This window comes from Phyllostomus hastatus, unplaced genomic scaffold (genome assembly GCF_019186645.2).
Source record: "Phyllostomus hastatus isolate PE091 unplaced genomic scaffold, TTU_PhHast_1.1 phas_contig_196, whole genome shotgun sequence".
Classification (NCBI taxonomy): Eukaryota; Metazoa; Chordata; class Mammalia; order Chiroptera; family Phyllostomidae; genus Phyllostomus; species Phyllostomus hastatus.
This window is the reverse complement of record NW_025333709.1, coordinates 7,826,168-7,849,195: the sequence shown is the minus strand read 5'-3', so window position 1 is coordinate 7,849,195 and position 23,028 is coordinate 7,826,168. Positions and strand designations below refer to the sequence as shown.

Below are 23,028 nucleotides of genomic sequence, written 5' to 3'. Positions count from 1 at the left end.
CAACATTGGAGGGGCGAGGATGGAGCAAACTGAGACGCCGGTTTTGCACCTAAGACGGTGGAGGGTTTCGTGGGAGTGCAGTTCCTTCATTCTGCCGTCTGGCGGGGTTCTCCCTGGGATTAATGAGAGCCCAGTGCACACCATTGCCCGCGGGGAAACGGCAGAGGTGAGCCACAATCACCATGCAAACGACTTCAGTAATGGCATAGAGGGGACTGTCTGGTCGCTACAGGGCAGACGACTCGCCATGCTAATGGGGCTCCGTCTGTCTTCAGAGAGTAAATAATAGGAAAATAAGTCCAAACTAATATTGGGTTTGATGTTGCTTGTAATTAGGGAGAAGGATCTGCTTCTGAAATTACATTTCCGTGCAAAAGATAAACCTCGCTGCCATCTCTACCAGACGTAAAACGACTTCGGATGAAAAACAATGGGATCCCAGTGGTTCTGAGATGAGATGCAGGGTTTGAGAAGACACGTAAGCAGTGGAGGGTCCCCGGGCCAGGAGACGGGCATGGAGATAGACAATCTTTAGTTCCCAGAGCTGCCCAAATACACCCCGGCCGGATGTGGCGGCTCAGACCCCGGTCACTGGGGCAAGGGGGACGGGGCAAGGAAAAAGGAAACTACCAGTAAGTCACCCTCCTAAATCCTTTCTGCACCCCAGCCTCTCCTCCGTGACCCAAGTTGGAACCCGAGCTTGCCAACTACTCCTTGTAATTGTCCTCACCCCGTGCGCTCCTCACCTCCATCCACCCTCGCCTCGTGCCCACCCCAGGCTGCAGCAAAGCGTGAGGTCCCCGCCCCCACGCTCAAGTTCCCCACCTTCCACCTCCTGGAGGGAGGGAAGACCCAAGGTCTCCCCACTTCAGAACCTCCCCCCAACTCCGGGCGGCCCTCGGGAGAGCACGTGACCTGAGCTTGGCCAATCAGACTCGTGGTCTCGAGCCGCGGAGGAAATAGAGGCCGTAGGTCCGGCAGCCACGCCTGGATGTTGAGCTGTGGCACCTCCCACGACAGACAAGCGTCTGCGACACCGCCATTCTCTGTTCGAACTGGGTGTTCCGGCTTCCCTCTCACTCTCACCCTCTCAGCATCACTGCACCACACTCCTCTCTTCTGTGATCTTGGCCCGAGTTATTGTTTTCGCGGCTTTCCCCAGAGAACCCCTGACGGATGCATTTCTCCCGAGAAACTTAAGCTGGATCTACGCGCCACCCAGCGGAAGGGCGCGCTGGGGGAGAGGTCAGGCGTGTCCGGCCCATCGGGGCTGTTTCTGAGGATGGCTGGTGGTCGATGTCAGTTGCAAGCGTCCTGCGAGTAGATGGCGTCATTAGAAGCAGGGGAGGTAGGGGGCGAAGAACCCCGGGGTTTGAACCTCGCCTGCGCCACTCCACAGGTGCGCGGCCTTTGGGCGAGCTGCTCACAAGGGAAATGGGGGCGTGGGAATGTGTTGCACCCATGGCCGCCAGGAGAGGGAGGGAGTCACGCGGGCGGGATGCACAGAGCGGCGTCTGACACCCGCAAGCCCTGGAAGCCCGTGGACTGGGATTCTTCGGAAAAAACGGTTCTGGATGTTTCCAGCATGAACATTTTTGCTGTAAACATCTTTGTTGCAAGCATTTTCTTAGCCAACGTTTTCACTGCACAACTAACTAGCCACGAGGCAATTTCACTGTCAACGGTAAAATGATTGCTTGACGGTTTGGTTTGCACCTGGCGAGCAATGTGCCTAAGCTGGCTGTCAGCTGGGTGTCATCTCTCCATGGGTGAAGGTCTCGCAGGTACTCCCATTTCTGTACGTATTCTATAAACCTGAGCCTTCGTAGTGGTCCATAGAGTGAGGAGCAGACCGGCGGTCTTCAAACAGCCGGTGATAACGATTCGGTGTGAAGCCAGGTTGCACCCAGCACTGGAACATGGTAACACATCAGTCTGCCAGTCCTCCCCCGGGCACCCTCATTCCTGCCACCTGTCAACCGGAAAACCAGCCTTGGCCAGCCCGCGAGAGGTGGCTACTCATTCTCCACCGTCTCGGAGAGCAGTCATGATCGATTCTTTAGACGGAAACTGACACCTGTCTTAATAAAGGAAGACGCGGCAGGGAAAAGAAAACGTGTCACGTCGAAAAGATGAGACAGCCAGCCATGTGAAGAAGCACCGTGAATGGAAGGCCTGGAAGCCAATGTATTTTCATTTTTGCAATAAAATCTTGTAAAATGTGTTACTGTTTTTCATATTTTATTATGTCCTTTCTATTGTCTTTTATTCTTGGTCATTTTTTCTTTTACAGCAAAATTGCCTTACAGCCAATTAGTGGTTCGGTGAAAGCGTGTACAGCAAAAATGCTCACGGCAAAAATACTGAACACACCTGGAGAGCGGCCTGCGAGGGTAGGACCTACACTTTGTCAAATAATGATTCAATCCACCTACTTGACAACCGAGTACGAGGAGCTACGTAGCACCCAGTACAGAACCCATGGGCTACACATATTCCCACAGTATGGCCATTATCCAAGGTCATTTTTTTTTTCAGAATTTCTCACTTAAAACTCTATTGAGAGCCTGCCCTAGGTTGACTGCCCTTGTTCCAGGTAGGAAGGGATTGAGCTGCTAAATACAAAAAAGCTACTAGAGTATGTAGGCTCTCCATGTGTACTGCGTGTATTTTTGAACACCGATTCGATTTCTTTCATGTTAAAAGAGTTTTTCAGATGTTTCTATATCCTCTGGAGTCATTTTTGGTACTCTACATTTTTCTACAAGATTAGTGAGCTATTTTTAATTTTTCGTCATAAAGTTGTAAACAGTGTTCTCTTGTAATCCCTTCTGCATCTGCACTGGTGACTCCTTGTTTCACTCCTCGTAGTAATTACCATTAATCATTGATATAAATCCCATTGCTAGAAATTTGACTATTTTGTTAGTCTTTAAAAATAAAACTTGATTATTTTTGTTCCCCATTTCATTCATTTCTCCTCTTTAGTTCTAACTTCTTTTCTTGCTGGAGGTTTATTCTGCCATTCTTTGTCTAACTTGTTGAATTAAATAGCTTTATTTTGCCACTTTATATCTTTTGTCTAAGAGATATATGAACTCCATAAAGTATTGTGACTGCTATGGCCCATTATCTTTTATTTGTGGTGTTTTTATAGGTATTCAATTCTAAATATTTCGTGATTTTTATTATAGTTTCTTTTTTTGAGACAGACATTAATGTATTCCTGTGATTTTTTTATTTAATTTTTTAAACCAAGGGGATTGTTTGCAGTATTGACTGCTGGGTTGGCTGCACACGGCCAATAGTGTATTGACTTTCAGGTATTTGCTGAGACTTTTTTGCGGCTCGGTACATGTTTGTTCTCTGATGGACGCAGGGTGGTTCTACTGAGCCCTCTTTGTTGTACTGTTCAAATTTTCTAAGTCCTTAAAATAATTCTGTCTGCCTAATAGATCAGATTCTGAAAAAGATACGCTTAAAAAAGAAAAAGATATCTTCATCTATCTCACAGTTAGTAAGAATATACCCACATTTCCTTGAAATTCTCTAAAGGTTTAACTGTTTTGAGAACAAGGCTGTCAGGTGCAGGTGAGCTCGGAACTAGTCTTGTTTCCTGGCAAACTGCTTAATTTATTGTGTGGTCACCTTCTTTATCTTTAACACTGATCTTGCTGCTATGAAAAAATATTAATTTTTAATATAATATTAAGCTATTATTAGTCATTACTACTCGTAGTTAGGCTACTATTAACATTGCTGTAACAGCTGTTTTTTTCTTTTACATTATGTAAAAAAGTGTTTCAGGAGTCAGGGCTGGTGGTGGGGCCGGCCCCATGGGGAGGGAGGGCCGCGCCTACGCACTGCCTACAGTCCGGTCTCTCCTTGCCCCGAGAGTCCAGAGCCAGGATGGCGAGGCCCCAGATCCTGAGTGGCTGAGACTTTGCCCATAACCGCTTTTGGGTGTAGCTGTTAGGTGTCTTCTGTGAAGCGAGGGAGGTGCATTTTTGACGAGACTGAGGTCATTTCTAGCTGAGCCACACGCTATGAATTAAGAATCTTATTGCAACAGTGACCTGCTTTCCACATATGGGAAATTTCAAATGCTAAGTACTTTGATGAGAAGTAAACAAACAAACCCCCAGGACGGGGCACAGGAAGGTGGGGTGAAGGGGGGTGCGGGGGGAGCCTGGCGGAGCAGGACCGTTTTCTCTATACAAACATCAAATTAATCATGACTCCCTTCCCCCCAAAGATTCTCCTTTGTATCTTCTATATCTGTAAAAAAACTGAAGCAACAATTTTCAAAACGAAGCAAGCTATACGAGAGGATAAGGCATTTTTTAAACATAGCGTGACTTTGAATTATATTTTAGTGCTCCAAAAGTATAACTATGGAACTTTTCATCAGTTTAAAAAAACACATTATATAAGCCTCCTATTTTCTCGGAAATCTTACCCATGCCACTGTATTTCTATAATGTTACATAGTTTGGGAGCAACCTAACACCCAAGTTCAGATACAAAGGCACATCTGAATCCCTGACACAGTCCCTCCACTGGCCCACTAGGTGGCAGTATAGGATACCAAATAATGGTAGTCCCAGGTGCTAAAGCTGTGAAAAGCTCCTTTCAATAACAAATGTCAGCTTCACAAAGACTCGAAAGAACAGAAAGAACTTCAGTGCTTTTTCATCTTAACTTTAAAGGATGGTGGATCTAGTAGAGGCATCCCTTCCCTCCAAACACTCTATTTTAAGTAAAAATTCTGGAGACAAAACTGCAATGGGTAGGAGGGTCGGACTTTTTGGGACATCTTTTCTTCATCGACACTTAGCTAAAAAAAAAGGAGAAGTCTCCTCTAAGCAAAGAGAGCTTTCGATAGACACCAGCAACCAGGTGTAACGGAACCTTTCCCAAAATCAGATCTTGACTTTTGTTTGGCAGTTAGTGATCTAGAAAAGAAAATCGAAATTCTAACTCTAGGGAAACACACCAACGCCGCTCAGAGATGCAGGGCCACAGGTGGCAAACTGGTGTTCTGCAAACTCGGGGCGTGACCATGCTCTGTGTGGTCTCAGGAGTGTGCGTGTGCACAGGGGGTGTTTTTAAGATCTGCCTGTATTTTCACATGTAACAAGAGGCTGGAATCGAGTGGTGACTCCCCCCACCCCCCATCACTGAGCAAGAGGCCTCCAGTTCCTCCTGTTCCCTATTCCAGCTCTCTTAGTTTGTAGGACTCAGGACTTGAGTTCTGGCTGAGGAAGAATGCACAGCCGAGACTCACATCCAAGCGCGAGTTTATGTAGCAAGTCCCAGAGGTCTAAGGAGTGAGCTGTGGGAGAACTAAGCCAGCCGGACCGTGGGCTCAGGAAACAAGTTATGGAGGCAAAGGGAGGGCCCTTGGAACTGAGGGGAGAGAAAGCAGGGACCCATGTGCCTGGGGGAGGGGGAGGCTCTGCTGGGCTCCAGAGAGAGAGAGAGTGCTGGGGACCCGAGCAGGTGGGGCAGGGTGAGAGCCGCTGCTGGGCCTCTGTCCTGGGGGGGGGCGGTATCTGCTCTCCAAAGGCAGAGATCTGAGCGGAGGTCCCAGGGGAGGACCTCATGGGAATGTTCGTTAGTTTCCCGGGGGTGCCCTGTCAGGGTCCTGGTCTCTGCTCTCAGGCAGGGGGTCACTGGTCATCGCATCTGGTCCTGAGGCGGCCATGGGGTCACTTCACCTGGTTCTGCTGCTTTTCTGGGCCTGGAGCTAAAACGCAGCTGAGGCCTAGATGTTACCTCCAGCTAGACCCAAAATGACTCTCTTAGCTGACGTAAGGCTTTTTTTGTTAAAGATTTTATTTATATATTTTTAGAAAGAGGAGAAGGGAGGGAGAAAGAGAAGGAAAGAAACCTTGATGCAAGAGAGAAGCATCGATCAGTTGCCTCCTGTGCACACCCCGACCGAGGACCAAACCCACAACCCAGGCATGTGCGCCCCGACTGGCGACCCTTCCATTTGCGGGACAAACCCACCCACCTGAGCCACGCTGGTCATGATGCCGGTCAGAACCGCACTGCTCTGAGGGCTTCATGCGAGGGCTTGAATGGGAGTCCTGTGGGGCTACTCCCTGGCCCATGTTTCTCCTCTAAGGGGGTCTTTGTGGAGAGCAGCACCAATAACATGGCACTGGTCTCGTCAAGAGAGCATAAAGTATGTAAAACAAAGTGGAGTCACTCGTGTCAACCAAGATGGCGGCCAGGCAGCCATGACACTTTGGTTCAAGAGGGAAACTACGTAAGCCAGAGCAGACACACCTGGCAAGTTGACACACCTAAGTTACCTGCACGTGTGCCCAGAACAGCAGTGTCTGCAGAGCAGGACCACCCTCAGATAGGCTCCTGGGGAAATTTCCCACCTGCCAGCAGGGGTGTGAAGACACTTATCAAGAGACCCAGAAGGGTGGAGTGCACCACTCTCAAGGGTGTAACTGAGGCAGGCTCCAGACCACTGCTGAGACAGCCGAGCTCCACACACCAGAGTGCTGCTCCACACCACACTGATCTCCCTTGACATCGGCTGCCAGAGGCTCTGCCCTGCTGGACTGAGGACTTTGTCTGCCCTGCTGCCCACCTGGCTCTAGAGACCCTTCCTCGCAGGACGCTGACAACTCCCCTGCCCACCGTGCTGTCTCCCAGACCCGCAGACACTGAGACTCTGGGGCTCAGGTTCGTTGTCCCCCAATTCTCTCACGCGATATTAGTACTGACTGTTTCTGAGTGATTCCTGTTGCTATTAGGTTAGTATGAATTTGGAGTGAATCTGCATTCACAAAAGCCAAGGGAATGGCAGAGTCACCTGTGTTGGCTCCCGGCTATCTCTCAGTGCCCGTGTCACCTGTGGGACTGGTGGCCGCACAGACAGCTCGCCACTTTCAGTTCGTAAGGCCCGGATCAGACGCCCGAGCAGGGACCGAAGGCTGAGTTACGAGGTCTGTCCGGAAAAAGTCCAGCCACTGTTAGTATAACGAGAACGGTTGGTGCAAAACCTGGCAGCCAAGGAGAGTGGGCTGGAATGCACATGCGTGAACAATGACGACTTCACTCTACTAGTCAGTGGGAGTGGTAGACACCATTGAGTGAGCACGTGCACTGTGTGGCCATTGCATTCAAAATGACTGAGCAAACAGAGCAATGAATCTGCATCAAATTTTGCATTAAGCTTGATCATTCTTCCATGGAAATTATTTAGATGATTCAGAAGGCCGCAGCTATGGGCAGCTGGTGATTGGCAGCTTCAGGATGACAATGCACCCATTCATGCACCATGTCCCGAGCAGAGTTTTTTGGTGAAACATCAAATCACCCAGGGGACTCAGTCGCCCTACAGCCCAGATTTGGTGCCCTGTGACTTCTGGCTTTTCCCAAAACTAAATTCACCTTTGAAAGGGAAGAGATTTCAGACCGTTGATGAGATTCAGGAAAATACAACAGGGCAGCTGATGACGACTGGGAGAACTGTGTGAGGCCCCAAGGTGCCTACTTGGAAGGGGACTGAGGCTCCATTGTCCTGTGTACAGTGTTTCCTGTATCTATCTTCTTCGACAAATGCCTCTATTTTTCACATTACATGTCTGGACACTGTCTGGACAGACCTTGCTCAGGAAAGACTGTGCAGCAAACACAACCTCAAGGCCGTCTACCACGTGACTAGAGCCCTGCCAGGGGAGCAGAGGTCAGGGGAGAGTCCAAACCACATGACCAGCGATACAAAGGGTCTGGTGGGGGGGGTCTAACCGTAGAGCCAGCAATATGCTGGGGAAGGAAAGGTCACCCCGGGGGCGGCCGAGATCCTTGTTTTGCCAGTTTTGCCAGTTTTGCCCATGGCTCGGTCCCCCCCCGCCCACCTCGGGCTGTCCGCCCCAGTGACCTTCCGAACCTGGCCCATCATCCCCTCTGCTCGTGTCCGCCTCACTGCCTGCCACCAATACTGCCATTGTCACACCCTTAGTGCGGGTTCACGGGCGACGGTGGCCACCACGCCCCGTGCTGTCCGCACTGGTGCACAGTGAGGACTCGATGCAAGTGCAGGGAATGCTCACTCTCTCCACCCGCACGCGCTTCACGCTCCGATCTATCGCTCTCCTGTGCATCTGCCCTTCTCCCCTTTCCCCCAGTCCTGCGCCCGTGCAAAGACGCCAAAGCAGCTTTTGGTGAATATACAGACACACACCGTGGGGTTTACGTGAACCCCCCGTCGGCCCTAAGCGCCTAATTGCTATGAAATATTAACTGCAGAGCACGTGGCTTTCTCATTTCTAAAGAGTTCCACTTTCAGCCGATGAGCCGGGACCTGGGGAAGGTGGGAAGATAAGGGGGGACACACAGCAGGGAATCTGGTTGGGGGTGTGTCGGGGGCAGTGGGAAAGGGAATCCGGGAAACCTATTCTTTGAGAGAGAAGGGAAGACGGGCTGAAAATAGAGGTGTTTTGAGGAGGAGACTACAGGTGTGTAGCGAGTGGCCTTTACTCTCTGCATAGCAGGAGGTGAAGTGTACAGAGCAAGCCAGGGCTTTGACAGCCGCCATGCGGGCTGGAAAACACGCTCACCACAGGAGGGCACTAGTGAGTCGGCTCAGGCAGGAGTCACCAGCTCCGTTCAGTCTTGAGTCACAATGTGTCCCCTCTGAGAGTCCTGGCTCTGCTCTCTGCCTTTCCCATGCAGACCGTGGGGCATTTTGGAAGGCAGAAGATATATACATACCCTCACACACACATTATGTACCTCTGGGCGGTGAGAACACAAAGGGGCTACTATCTCCGTGTCACTCTATGTTCCGGACTCTTCGCCTTCCCACTTGACATCTCAGCCTGCAGCTGTTCCTCAAGTAGCAGCTGTTTTGCCATCATGGCAACTTTCTCTTGGGAATAGACAAATAACAAAAAATTAGTAATTCTTCCCCTTACTTTACGTGATCTTTAATTTTATGTGTCAATTGGCTGGGCTACAGTGCCAAGATATTTGGTCAACCATTATCCTAGACGTTTCTGCAAAGGTGCTTTTCGGATGAGATTAACACATAAATTGGAGGGCTGGGGGTGAAGCAGACGGTGGGTGGGCCGCGCTGAATCAGTTGAAGGCCTGGCTAGGAAAAGGCCAACCTCGCCCACCCACGCCGGAAGGAACCCAGGCAGCAAGCTGGCTTTGGACTCGAACTGCAGCTCGTCTCTGGGTCTCCAGCCTGCTGCTCTGCACTGAAGATTCTGGACTCACTAAGCCTCCACAATTTCGTAGCCAATTAATTCCTTAAAATAGATCTGTAAGTGATAGATAGATAGACAGATAGAGAGATAGATTGATGGATAGATAGATTTAAAGATAGATTGAAAGGATTAAAGCAACAGAGATGGAGATAGAGACATCTTGTTGGTGTTATTTCTCAGGGCAGCCTTGGCTAATACACTGCAGAAAGGGTACTTTCACACCAGCTGTCTGGTCGGTAGATTTTGGAAGTCGTTTCTGTGAATCAGCTTATACAGCCTTTTCAAACTTCTTTTCCTTGGGAAGGCACATACATGTTTGTCATACTTTCTTCATTTCTCCTCACCGGTTGTCACTTCCAACACCTAACCCTGCAGAGCCCACTGAGTTTTCATGGTATCTAGTATATCCATGTAGATCTTGAAAGGGTTACACAAAGTGTGTTAAAGCATTTATTGGTAACACTTTAAAAAATAATTAATGACCAGGAGCTTATTCATTCCCTAACTTTCCCACTGTTTAAAAAAAAAGTAACTTTTATGCAAAGAATGCAAGGTTTTAACACATCAGTTGAGAAAAAATATTCCTAAAGTGGATTTGAAATTCAGCATTAAATCTCTTGAGAGTGATGAGGATTTGTCGAAATAAAGATGATTAATAAAAGCCCTGGCTGGTGTAGCTCAGTGGACTGAGTGCTGGCCTGTGAATCAAAGGGTCGCCAGTTTGATTCCCAGTCAGGGCACATGCCTGGGTTGTGGGCCATGCCCCCAGTAGGGGGCACACAAGAGGCAACCACACATTGATGTTTCTTTCCCTCTCTTTCTCCCTCCTTTCCCCCTCTCTAAAAATAGATAAAATCTCTCTTTAAAAAGATGACTAATAATGCATCATCGAGAGCTGCTAGGGCTGATGTAATCTGCAACTCACACACACGTTTCCTAAAACAGGCGGCTTTTCAAACCCATGCTCTAATGCCGGTACTTTTCTCACCCTGCGGAGCTCCCAGGGGGGCGGGGCTGTTCCTTGACGCAGCTCAGGGACAGATCGATACTTTCAAGCAAACCAACCCTTGTCCGCGTGTTTAGGACGAGACACGAACGGTGGTCTCGTCCCCTCTAGTTCGGTAGCTGCGTCAGGTCGTCAGCGCCAACACAGCCGCCCCAGATGTGGAAACAGCGAAGGGCTTTGTGCTTGCCGGGAACCGTCTGCACTCGGCTCCGCACGCCCCTCCCCCTCACATCCCCCCTTGGTTTGTGGGGAACCGGTCGGGCACTGTAACTGGCTTTAGGCTTCGCCCGAAATTCTAAGAAACAGGAAACATCCCATTTTTCATCATGTCTACTTTATTTTTTTAATTTTTTTTCTTGGTGTCACATTCATTAGCCCTTTATGACCTCCATGCACATAAACACTGACCCGTGGATCTGAAGTCTAAAGGAACGGAGGAAGGGTGACAGGGTAGAAGAGTGACTCTTCTCTCTTTATGCTTTTGATACGAGGTGACAGACCTGGATGGACGTTATAACCATCAGTACTGTCAAGCAGTTTGTGGGAAAAAGAGGGCTATCTGGGTGATTTTGAGTTTAAGGGGGGGCGGTGATCATTAATCGCTCCTTCTCTTCAGAGTTCAGAACTAATTCAGACCTAGACTCAGGTGCATGGAGGCCAGAACATCAGCCTCACAATCCAGAAAAGCTGGGTTGGAGAATGCGGCTTATCCTGTAGGTTTCCCACGACTTCCCCCCACTACCGGCTCAGCAAGGCAATAAACCCACCTTTGGAACCCCACCGTTGGCAGGCAGGGGCCGTGAACGCACGCTTATTACAGGCAGGCCGACCCCAGAGAGAGGACCACGCGGCCTCCTTTGAAGGGGTCTATGCACAGTCAGAGAAGCTCAGACAAACGGAGATCAGATTTCCCTGCCTTCCAACTCGGAGTGGACAAAGAGAAGAGAGATGCTGACACCCTTCCTTGCATCTTTTTCCTCCCTTCCTCCTTTCAGTGGAGGTGGAATGGGGGGGTACGAAAATGCCCCTTCAAGAGAAAGAACTGAAGCTATGAACACACAGAGAGAAGAGAGAAGGTCCCCCAGGAGTGGGAGCACCAGCAGCATCGCGGCTTCCGCTTGCTAGGAGGGCTGGCTTTAAAATCAAGAGCTGTGGTGGTGGAAGCCGGGCAGGCAGTCAAAACGCAGCCGGCGCCAGGCCGGGAGGGTCTTTGCTCTAAGCCAGGGAACATGCATGCTGTTTGGTCGCACGCTGGAGGGCGGTCCCAGTTGTTGAGTGGGGAAAGAACATGATTACGGCAGTGCTTTAGGAACATGAGGTGGGCAGCGGGGCTCGGAATACATTATCCAGGGAGCGTTTGGAAGCAGGCGATCAGGCACAGGCTCCTGTTTGAAGCAGAGGAACGTTCACGAGTGTCACCGCAGCAGTGGGCCTGGGAGGCGGGTGGCGCTGGCCTGGTGCTGTGGGGTTCACGCCGTTCCTGCCCCACTCGCTCATTACGTCACTCGGCACGGCTGTTGTGGGAAGCGTGTGGCTCAGCGATACACACACTGTGAGGCAGTTTGCGTCCATAAATGTTTGCCAAACTAGCACAGGGAAGACTCTGGAGAACTTGGTGACTGTGCTCAGGCAGGAAGGCCAAGCGGGCAGCCAGAGATGATGCGTCGTCACCTTCCAGATCTGGAATCATCCGCTCACTCATCAAACACCCACGGAGCCCCTGCTGGAGTCCCGGGACCTGCCCCCCGTGCCAGGCGGCAGCAAAGCAGGCGGCAAAGACCGTAGGGAGCTTCCACACTCAGGGCACCTACTCGCTCTACCTCGATAGATATGTAAAGAAAGGAGAATAAAATATCGAGGGGGGAAGGAAAAAGTTGGGGTAAGAGAGCAGAAGGTCAGGGAGGCGCTGGTTTAGAAAGCGCCCTCAGTGAAGCCCCCCTCTGGAAGTGACTTCCAGGCAGAAATGGGGAGGGAGGGAGGGAGGGACCCTCACCGAGTTCTGGGAGGGTGTTGGGGCAGAAGGAACAGTACGGGGAGTGGGCACCTGTCGGGTGTGTTCAGGAGGCAGCAGGGAGGCCTGGGCGGGCGCGGCAGGGTCCCCAGGTGTGGCGGTGGGGTGGGAATGAGTCCAGAGGGCCAGCCCAAGGCCACATCCCGAAGGGGCTCATGGCCTGGCTGGGGACCTCTGGCCATCGTGCAGAGGGGAAAGGGTGGACATCCGGGGACCACAGAGAAGCCACCATACGGGTCCAGGCAAGAGATGACGGTGACTCAGACTCGTGACTTCGTTAGAGAAGAAGAAAATCGGCCAGATTCCCAGTATCTGGTAAGATAAAGAGTGCAGGGTATTTTATCGTATTTGACGTGGAGTGGAAGAAAAAGAGAGAAGTTAAGGGTGTGCCCAAGGTTTTGGCTCTGAGCACAAGGGCAAACCGCTGTGTCCTTCCTGAGAAGGGAAACGGGGGCCACGGGCCAAGAGCTTTGAGGGGACAGCGGACAACGGGAATCGGAGAGACAGGACAGAAAGCCCGAGCAGAGGGTCAGGTGAAGGTTGGAGACAAAAGACAGAGGCCAGACGTGAAAATAGGACAGGCCCGGGAATGAAGGCCTGGAAGTCCACCTTCCCTGCTTTCTCTCTCCAACCCCGTCTCTGATAAACCTTCTGATGGCTCCAGCCGGAGATGTTGCAGGGGATTCTGGAGTCAGGGAGGAAATTCCGGTTAGAGATAAAAATCTGACGTGGTGTTACCATCAGCAAAAGCAGAGAAGACAGGAGGGAGAAGGTGGTTCTTGGACTTACCCAGTCTTTATGGAGAACCTACTACATGTGGAACATTTTCTAGGACCTGGAGATACAGAGACCCAAGACATGGTCCTTCCCTGCAAAGGGCTCACAGTGCAATCGAAATACAAGCAAGGAAACAACCCAGTCCACTGCAGTGTGGTGAGTTCTAGAGCAGGAGTTTCAGGGTGGGGCAGGCGGGAGGAGGGGACACAAGGCGACACAGAAAGGCACCACCTCTAGGAGTTCAAAAAAGTCTTCCTACAGTAGGTGGTATCTGAGGGAGGTTTTGAGTGTTAAAAAAAAAGGGTTGTCAGGCAGAAAGAAAGAAACCCAGGCCCAGGGAGAGGGGAGTCTCTGGTGGAGGGAACGCAGTGAGGAGCACAGAGGCACAGGAGAGCGTGACGTGGTCACGCAGCAGCATGAGGCAGGCGTGACTGGGACGGAGCGCGCTGGTGGGTGGCGGCAGGGAGAGAGCAGCCAGGCCCCGTAGGCCATCCGAAGGGGTTTGCTGGGCGGGAAGCGGACAGGTTCCGTTTCAGAAACGCTGAGCTTGAAATACAACGGGCGCGTGTCTAGAGGATAACAGAACACGAAAGATCAGAACTCCAGGGAGGGTCCAGGCCAGAGCTGTACCCTTATTCCTGTGTGTGTCTGTAGCATTTCAGAGTCTCCCTCATGGAGATCCCTGCTGGTGTCACAGACGTGAATCAAACGTCTAAGGAATAAGGAATGTGGAGGAAAGAGGAGCAGGAAAGGGGCAGGCGTGGGGGCGATGTGCACAGTTCGCGGGCTGGGGGAGAAGGAGTGAAGACAGAGACCAGGGCAGGAGCAAGCGGGCAGGGATGTGTATGAGCCGGAACCGGGTGCTGTCACGGAAGCCAAGGAAAGGGAAGATTCACAAAGAAACCCGCTGCAGGCAACGTCAAACACAGGTCAAGGTTAAAGAAGGTAAAAAAATGGAGGGCAGGTCATCAAATGTGGTGGCCAAATGGTCCCCTGGTGACCGTTTTAGGACAATTTAGGGGAAGGCAGCGAGGGGCACCTCAGCAGCAAGGAGTCCGAGTGCTTGGGATCGCGGAGAGAAAGCAGAGAAGGTGGGCCTCCAGCCTTCATTCCTGAGCCTGTCCCATTTTCGTGTCTGGCATCTGTCTCTTGTGTATCCAACCTCCACTGGACCCTCTTCTCCTGGCTTTTTGTCCTGTCTCTCTGATTCCCATGGTCTACGGTCCCCCCCCATGACGGCATCTCTGCCAACCGGCGAACTCTGAGCTGGACTGTGAATTCCATCAGACCGGGAAGCAGGTCAAAGGCTACCTTGAAGATGTGTGTGCTGTCATAGATCCTATCTAGTGAACACAACCTCTTGAAGAACACCTTCACCGTGGAAGGGTCCCCACCCACCTGTGCACAGTGGTTACCCCTGCGTCCTGGCCAGTAGGAGGTTGCGAATGCTTGTTGATTTTTACCAATGACAACATTTTATTGTTTTATGCGAATGGTGTTGTTGTTGTTTTGCAACAAAAAAATGTGTTGGTTTTCAAATTTTAAATATTTTGGTTAAAAAAATGACACGCTCTCCATTTCCATTCTTCCAACCCGCAGACGTGCCATTTGGCTAAGACCACCTATACTCCTTCTTTCCCTTGTTTTCTTCCCATCAGTCTTTGGCAGCCAGAGTTAACTCAATGGAAACGCTGGCAGACTCTCAAGTTAGATGTCTGTTCTCTTTAGTGTCGTGGCCGCATCTAAATAATTGTTCTCCTATATTAATTGATATCTAGCTTTTATCATTATTGGATCTTTGCATACCCAAGGACCACTTATGCAAATTAAAACAATGACTCCACTCAATAAACTGGGAACAGGAACCGCAGTCACCAGGAAAGTACGTGCAGCCCATCAAAGACCCGTTTTCATCATCTGCTTTTCAGAGACCAGCAGCTGAAACAAGCGGAATCCGGAAGGGAGGAATGGGCCACTTATTCCAATCCCCGCTATTTATAACAGTTATAAACAGCAGGACTATAAAACAAATTAAGTACTTTTCCCCCTGAGCCAATCCATTACCAGGCCATGACAACTTTACCTCCCACTGCTTGCATCGCTCCCTTCTGTCACGGGCTCATTCAGGCCCTGTCTGTCTCTCCGGGGCCACATCAACAGCCTCCCAAGTCTATCTGTCTTCGTGTCAAATACGTCTTCCACATCAGTCACTGGGATGAGCTAATACAAAAACCAAGCCACTGTCTTATTTAAAATCCTGTTGTGACCCTAAAGCCACTGAGAAACGTGGAAGCTCTTTGTCACAGCATGAAGGACCCGTGGTCTCCTGGCTCCTCCCACCGGCGTGCCTCCTGAACCCAGGCTCACGGTCACACTCCAGTTTGGGACCATGGCGTGGAGCTCAGATCACTGCCAGACTCAACTCTCCGCTTTGGGAAAGCTTCATCTCCTCTTCTGTCCCCGCACCCCGATCAGGGCCACCCCAGTCCACGGTGGCAGGGTTCCTTCACATTACCTCTTGGTGGAGACGGTTGGTGCCTGACTGCCTTCCCTCTCAGATGGCCTTTAGGATCTTTGTGAAAATATATTCATGTCCTCCCCCAAACCACAGCACACTGAGAAGTCTTTGCTAAATTGCAGGATTAAGGAAGAAAAGCTACTTGTACACCATGTTCCAAAGTCAAGACATACTTAAATTCTTATATTCACATGAAGGGTGATGCTCCAATATGATTTCCTGCGTTCACCTCGACATAAAAATTTCTACCCTGCCAGGCACCCTACTGCACACGTATAATTGGGTTTGTATAAAACTCTACTCACTACAGATATAAACACACACATGCAACTTAAATCGCCATCTCTCTGCTGAGAAGGTTACTTTACTTTTCTGATGACATCCCTTGATGATATTACTGCTGTTTTACAGGCGGTCTAACAGACCGTCCCCTCAGGTCAGTAGCACTGAGATCGGGTCCTGTCTGACTCTCACTGGAACCCAAAGAAACGCACCTTGTCAATCACCGTTTATTCCTTTCTTCTGCACCGGACTCCTAAAAAGAAGAACAAAAGGAACTAATAATCACGGACGTCCCGGAAAGCACTTTCAGGAACCGTTGAGAGAGCGGCAGAATCCACTGACCTCGGTCACACGAACGCACCACAAGATGCAGCATCTGCAGCACTTAGGGTCCGCCAACCCGCCAGAAGGCAAGGTGTTCGCGCTGGGCCCCGCCCAGCCCTTCCACCCTGCGCGACCCACTCTTGGAAGATCTTACTCAGGTGTCTGGAAAACGGTGACTTCAGGGACAGGCGTTTCCACTGCGGACCGGAGGAGACAAGACTCTAGACAAATGCAGAGCCCTTTGCAGCACGGAACTGTCGGTGGGGCCACGGACGGAGTCAGCCACCCCGCCCGGCCTCCAGCAGCCTGCAAAATCCTCCCCCAGCCTTGCTGGACACTCGCCAGTAGTACTTTTTGAAGTTAGAAGTATCTTTTCTAAATATTTAGGAGAAGCCCTCTTCTCTATTAGCGCTTTTGCTTGTATGGCAGGATACTGTTCAGATCTTATGTCGTGTCTTGTTTCTCCTTCCTGTCCCTCCATCCTGCCCCCATTGGGGCACAGAGGCACCTGTGTGTCCAGGGCCCTGGGGAGCAGATGTGAAGGTAGAACAGGGCAGCTGTCTGTCTACTGCTCACTGCCCCACCCCCACCCCCGCCCCACGCTAGCGGGGAAAGGGCCCCTGGGTCCTGAGAATGAGAGGACCCAGCTCTCACTCCCCGCAGAGAGAAGACTCGTGCTGGGAACGGCCGTGTGGCTGGGACCCAGCATAGACAGCCTGGCCTTGATCCTGTGCTCGCAGAGGCCCAGGGGCACACGGCAGGGAAACAGCCAGCCCCGGCCGCTGTGAGCTGTGAACAAAGGCCAGAAAAGCTCCCACCCGCTCTTTGGCAGGGGACAGGGTCCAGGAGCTGTGACACACATCGGGGTGGGGTGGGGCGGGGCAGAGAGAGCGAGCCCTAGGAAGGAGGGAGGCTCTCCTGCCCTTCCCTTCCCCCCCCCCCCACAGCCTGCACCAAGGGGGGGTCTAAACTTTGTGCCACATTGGCTCACAGGCCATTTTAAAGTAGTGTGCACTGCACACTTCCTTCCATTTGGGGGAAGAAATTTACCTCCGATTCTTCCTCGGTGTACTTAGACACATTCAGACCCCAAGGGGAATCGTGGCTTGGTGCAGGTGCGGGGCGGGGGGGCGGCGGACAGAGCATCTCTGGACCTCGGAATCACATACATGTCACCAATATTCAAAAATCAAAAGGACCTGTCCCCCGCACAGGGCACCAGCGCTGGGGCCCAGCGGCAGGGCATGCGGTGGGGTCAGGAAATGGCAGAGCGGGGGCCGAGGCTCCGAGAACCTGCCAGGTCACAGCAGCTCGGCCGGCCTTTATGTCATTCCTGCGCCCAGGACGAAATTCCACAGAGGTCAGACAAACAGGCCGGGCTCCGGAGCAGCCAACGGAATTGCCTGGCACTTTGTCCTGAAGGGGGAAAAAACAGGAATCAGAACAGGAGTGGGTGGAAGGCAATGCCAGCTAAACTAGGAAGGGGTCCAGAGAGAATGCCCCTTCTCCCCTGTCCTGGAGATTCAGTAGCTCCCCGTGCTGGCTACCGAAGGAGGCGAGTGTCGAGGTGATCCCCGGCCTGGAGCCTAGCCAGCTTCATAAAGCAAAGTTGACCTTTGGAGCGGTGTGAACCGGCAGGTGATAAGCATTGGGATAAACAGAGTGCGTTTCCTACATCCAGGTGGCCTCACTGGGCTGTTCCGGACAAGAAACCGAAGGCCGCCTACCAATCCAGGCTTGTCTAGACAAACTGGTTCCCTACCTCACCCGCCTTTCACGCGCCGCCTTGCGACAGCAAACTCGCCGGGGGCTGGGGGCCGGGGGGCCGTGCGCTCCACCAGGGCCAGAACAGTGTGTCTTCACGCTCCAAGCTCACGTCTGACAGGGAGCAGAGATGGCTGGCTGGCTCTCTGGTGGGCGTGCTGACCGTCGCCCCATTACTGGTGAGCACCCCGAGTTTGCCGGAACTCGTGCGGCCTCGGGACAAGTGGGAGGGGCAGAGGACGGGTGGGGTCAGAGCAGAGTTCTGTGATTCCTTCGATCTGACCTGTGAGCCATGGATCTAATGAGATGTGCTAACGGCGCTCAGCCCCCGCTCCCCCACCCCCACCCCCACCCCAAGCACGAGGGCACCAGAGCACATATGACGCAATGAGCTCTGCGAGGCTGGGGACGTTCTCAGGGATCCTGGTGGGAGATAGTGATGTGAGCTGAGGGGTAATGGATAAAATCCCTTGGCTGAGGATTTAAAGCATTAAGTTAAAAAAAATCATTTTACAAAAGGCGTTAAGGAAATAGTGGTAGTTCAGAGTAGAGCTCTGAGCCCAGTAAGGAGTCAGAGGATTATTTGGGACACCAAAGCGGAGGCCCAGCTGGATGGGCTGATTAACGACGGTTGCGTCTTGGGGCACGTGGCAGCTGGTGACTCCCTGGGTGTGGAGGGACAGGCTCCCACCCCCTGGAAAGTTCTGGGGCCCTCCTATACTTTTTGGGGCCCCATTCTAACCTTCCTGCGTGTTCATCCTCCCCCTCCAAACCACTGCCACGTAACCACGCTCCAGTCTCTCTCCCGTTATAAGGAAATAAACCGGTCAACAAACAAACAAACAAACAAACAAACACACTCCCTTCCCCACAGCCAACGTCGGCTGTGCAAAGGTCCCCACTCACGTCCTTCTCTCTTGCGAGTACTCCCGGCTGGGTGTCTTTCTGCACGCGGGGGATGGCTGCCATGGTGTCGTGGCGTCAGTGTGGCTGCATCGAAAGCACTCGTCTCTGTGCGGGTCCTGCGTGCCCTCTGCGGCAGCCATCCTCACCGGCCACTCCGCTGCCTGGGCCTGAGTCCACGGTAACCCCCCCCCCCCCCGAGGGTTTCTTCCCACCTCCTGCCTCTCCTCGTGGCTGGCCCTCCTCCTCCTGTTCCCTGCCTCCTCCTCTCCTTCCTCTTCCTCTGGCCATTTCTTTCCAGAATGTCAGTGCTTCTTCTAGTTTTTTAGATGCTCTCCTCTCACGCTCTCCACCGGCTTGTGGGATGCCACCCATTCCCTTGGCCTCCGCATCCACATGCAAATGACTCCCAGATCTATGTCCGTCCGACCCCAGACTTCTGTCCAAATCTCCAGACCTACATACGGGTCCCATTTCCCAGACACCTCCTCTTGGCCGCCGACAGGCTGAAGTGTGCCACTTTGAGCCTGTCCCTTGAAGGGCCAAGATGCCGCAGAGTCAGACTTGTTGAAAATGGAAAGTGGACTTGGGAATGGCGTATCATTAGTAAATTTACAAACTGCAAAAATTGTTTCGGGAAAAAATTAGGCTTGAGTTTTTAAAAATGTAAACTGCAGCTGACAACAGCAAAGACGGCAAGTGGTCAAAAGTATTATTTCTTACAAATTGATGAAAAAAACAAAATTCGATACAAGTTTATACGTGCAAAGTAAGTTTGCCATGGCAAAAATAGTGGGCCTCCCAGAAAACTTAGCACGGAAGAAGCTGTGGTCTGTGAATGTTTGACAAAGAGGAAGAAAAGTAAGTGGACAAATGGAGCCTTCATTGTAAAATCTGCACTGAAGAGACTTTACCCTGATGAAAATAATGTTAGTAAAATAAAAATAAAGCAAAGCAGTTGGAAACAGTTTAAATATGTTGTACAGAAAATGGGTCAAGGAATTAAACTGCCCTAATGGAGTTCACCCCGGAGTAAATCTTTGCCACAAAACTCATCAGTCAGTGTTGGTATCATCCTTACGGTAATGGTTATATTCCAGAAAAAAACCCAGCAGGGCCGAAAATACAGGGTGGGCAAAAGTAGGCTTACAGTTGTGAGTACGTGAAACAGAGTTTATTCTTGTATTACTGTTTATTGTATGATTTTCCATACGAACAACTGTAAACCTACTTTTGCCCCACCCTGGATTCGAGAGCTCAAACCCATGGGGCCAGATGTCCTGCCCTGCCCTCGGGCACTTCACACCCCACGGTTTCCACCCTGGACCCCCGCTCCGTTCCCCACTGCACCCCACACCACTTCCCTGTCTTGTGCTTCCTCTTCCTGACGCCTCCCCCTTCCTGACCACCTCTCCCCCACCTCCGTATCTGAGCGTACCGTGCCTTTTCTGGCTCCTAAATATATTCTCACCATCCCATTCCCATTCCATCTCCTGCCACAGTGGGGGTTGGGGGGGGGTGGGCATCACCACATCTGGGCAACATCCTCTTAGCTGGCCCTACCGATTCCCACTCTCAGACCACTCCGCACGCTGTGGAGGAAAAGCAAACTGATCACACCTTCTGTATGGGTTCCCTGCGGCATTTCCGTGTCCAGCCTCAGACCCACGGCCACTGCTACATTGTGCCTCTGTCCGCAGCTTGACTTACCGCCCTCTCCCTGGCTGGAAGGCTTTGCGCATACTTCCACTTTGGACCCTCCCGCCTTCACCCTGACCCCTAGAACCTGTGCTGGTGGACACCTGCGTGTTCTTTGGGACTTATTCCCCAATGTTCTGTTTTCCTCCCTGTCTTTCCCACTAAATTACAAAGTTGTCAGGGCAGGACCATGCCTTACATTACGCACCATGATGTTCTCAGTACCCGGCACTGGGCCTCGTGGGGCAGAGGACCCCTCTGCGTTTTTGTTCAGCTGATGGATAGATCACGTTGGATCTGCACAACCACCCTTCATGGCAGGCACGACAACCTCTATCTAAAGAAGCTCTAAGAAGTGAAGTAACTTGCCCAAGTTCCCACACCAGGTAAGTTAGGATTTAATCCATAACAGTTTCACCACAAAGTGCATGTTTTTTCTACCCCACCATGCAGTGCCTTTTACCTGGATGCAACCCAAACACAGATGTGGAGATGCAATTTCTACAAATGTGGCATTGAGAGTTCATGGGGAAGAATACTGCATTAAAAGTAGTTATAACCAGCCCTGGCTGGCGTAGCTCAGTGGATTGAGTGCAGGCTTTGAACCAAAGTGTTGCAGGTTCGATTCCCAGTCAGGGCACAGGGCTGGGTTGCAGGCCATGACCCCCAGCAACCGCACATTGATGTTTCTCTCTCTCTTTCTCCCTCCCTTCCCTCTCTAAAAATAAATAAATAAAATCTTTTTAAAAAAGTAGTTATAACTGATCATGGTCCTGCAGCTGGAGAGGCACGGAGAACAGGCACACACGGAAGGGAGAGGGGCGGGCAGGGAGAGGGAGGTGAGGGAAGACCGTGTGGGGCCAGGGGTCGGGGCGGAGCAGGGACTAGAACTGGGGGTTAAAGCGTGAGTGAGAGCTTGGCTGGCAAAGCCGGGAAGCAAACGCTGGGCGGACGGAGGCGATGACTTTAAGTCTCCTGCACACCAGTCGCTGCATCAGAATCAGCTAAGAAATTAATATTCTCTCGGAGCGTCGTCGCGACGACAAAGCTGCTAGAGCCAATGTTTTGACTTTCAGGACACCGAAGTGATTAATTGTGTAAGAGTAAAAGCGCCGGTGGAGATATTTCTCAGAAGTACCGAGTGTGAGGCTGAAGGCGTCTTTCTCGGATGCTGCCCCAGTCCTCAGGCGGGCCGTGGTGAGCTCATTTCTTCATGTCTTGTCCCTCGTCAACCTCTTCTGCTGTGGTCCAAGTGCTAATTAAAATTGTATGCCGACGGCCAGGGTGAAAGAAAGCACTTACATTAAAATAATGCGTCGAGATTAAATGGCCCACACAGAGTGATTCCAAGTTGACACACAGCTCTTACCCTACCCTAAAATTCTGGGGGTAGAGGACCAGGACTCGGACTAAATTTAATAGTGTATCCTTTCTGATGTTTGTTGCTATTCAACATAATCTACAGCTTTAAAGTTTACAAAAAGCTGCTTTCAAGCCATCATCCCATTTTACCATCGAAATGGTTTGATTTCGGGTTTAAGGTGAAGAATGCATTGCCTATCATCCAAATGTAGCTGTGCTTCTGTCAAAAACCCCACCCTTTGTCTTAGAGCCTTTTTCTTACACATAAACAGACCACGGTTTTAAAAGGGTTTTTTTTTGCTGTTGTTCTACAAATGTTGTACTGTGATAAATTCTCAGCAAAGGAAGTCGCTGGTGAACGTTCTTGACTGGACATTGGACTTGGATGTGAGAACAAGGCCTCACGCGCGGCGAATGCTCAGCAGGCACAGGCTGACGTTCCAGCTGCCCTGCCCAACCGTGTGGGCGCGCAGAGCTCTCTACACAGGAGGCTGAAAGCTGGGAATTATCCTCCAACTTGGGAAGAAGGCCCGGAGATGGTGTTACCAACCTTCTAGTCCCCTAATCCCTCATTCCACCTCCAGACCCTTCTGTCCAGTCGACGCCCTGGTCACCCGCCATTTGCTCCCCGTGGTTAACCCTGGAAACTAAAACTCTGTCTCGAAGTTCCACCCCAGCACTATGCATTTTCCTGTCTCACTCACTCTGCCCCCACTCCTTCCACTGCCTCAGCCCCACGTTTGAACTCTGCAAGCCCATCTTCCAAGACCTGTTCACCTGCCACTGCCTGCTGAGCCGTCCTGGTCCATCCAGAGCCGAATCGGTGTCTCATTAGAACTCTCAGGGCTCTGCGTCCGTTCCTCCACTGTGGTATTTCCCACGTTGCAACGCGGACAAGAAACACAGTTCATTTGTCCTCGTTACTGCGGGGCTTTGTACAGCTCCTGGCACGTAAAAACCACTCAAGAAGTGTTTGCCGAAGAAACACTCAAGTCTGTTGCTTGAAGGTGAGCAATGTGACATAAACATCACAATTTAGAATAGGATACTTGGGTTCAGCAGAAGAAAAATGTTACGAGTACTGAAAATCTCGTGATTCCGCAGACGAAGGGGAAGGTGGAGCCGATCTAGCCCTCGGATC

At 51.3% G+C, this 23,028-nt stretch overlaps 1 long non-coding RNA gene across 1 annotated transcript; it reads right to left on the bottom strand.

Moving 5' to 3' along the window:
* Nucleotides 1–10,584: 10,584 nt before the first annotated feature.
* On the bottom strand, nt 10,585–16,625 carry LOC123815859. Its single transcript, XR_006785183.1, has 3 exons — nt 16,315–16,625; nt 16,049–16,089; nt 10,585–12,571 (listed from the first exon to the last, which is right to left on the bottom strand). It is a non-coding gene; the product is annotated as an uncharacterized LOC123815859 (long non-coding RNA).
* Between the last annotated feature and the right edge of the window lie 6,403 nt (nt 16,626–23,028).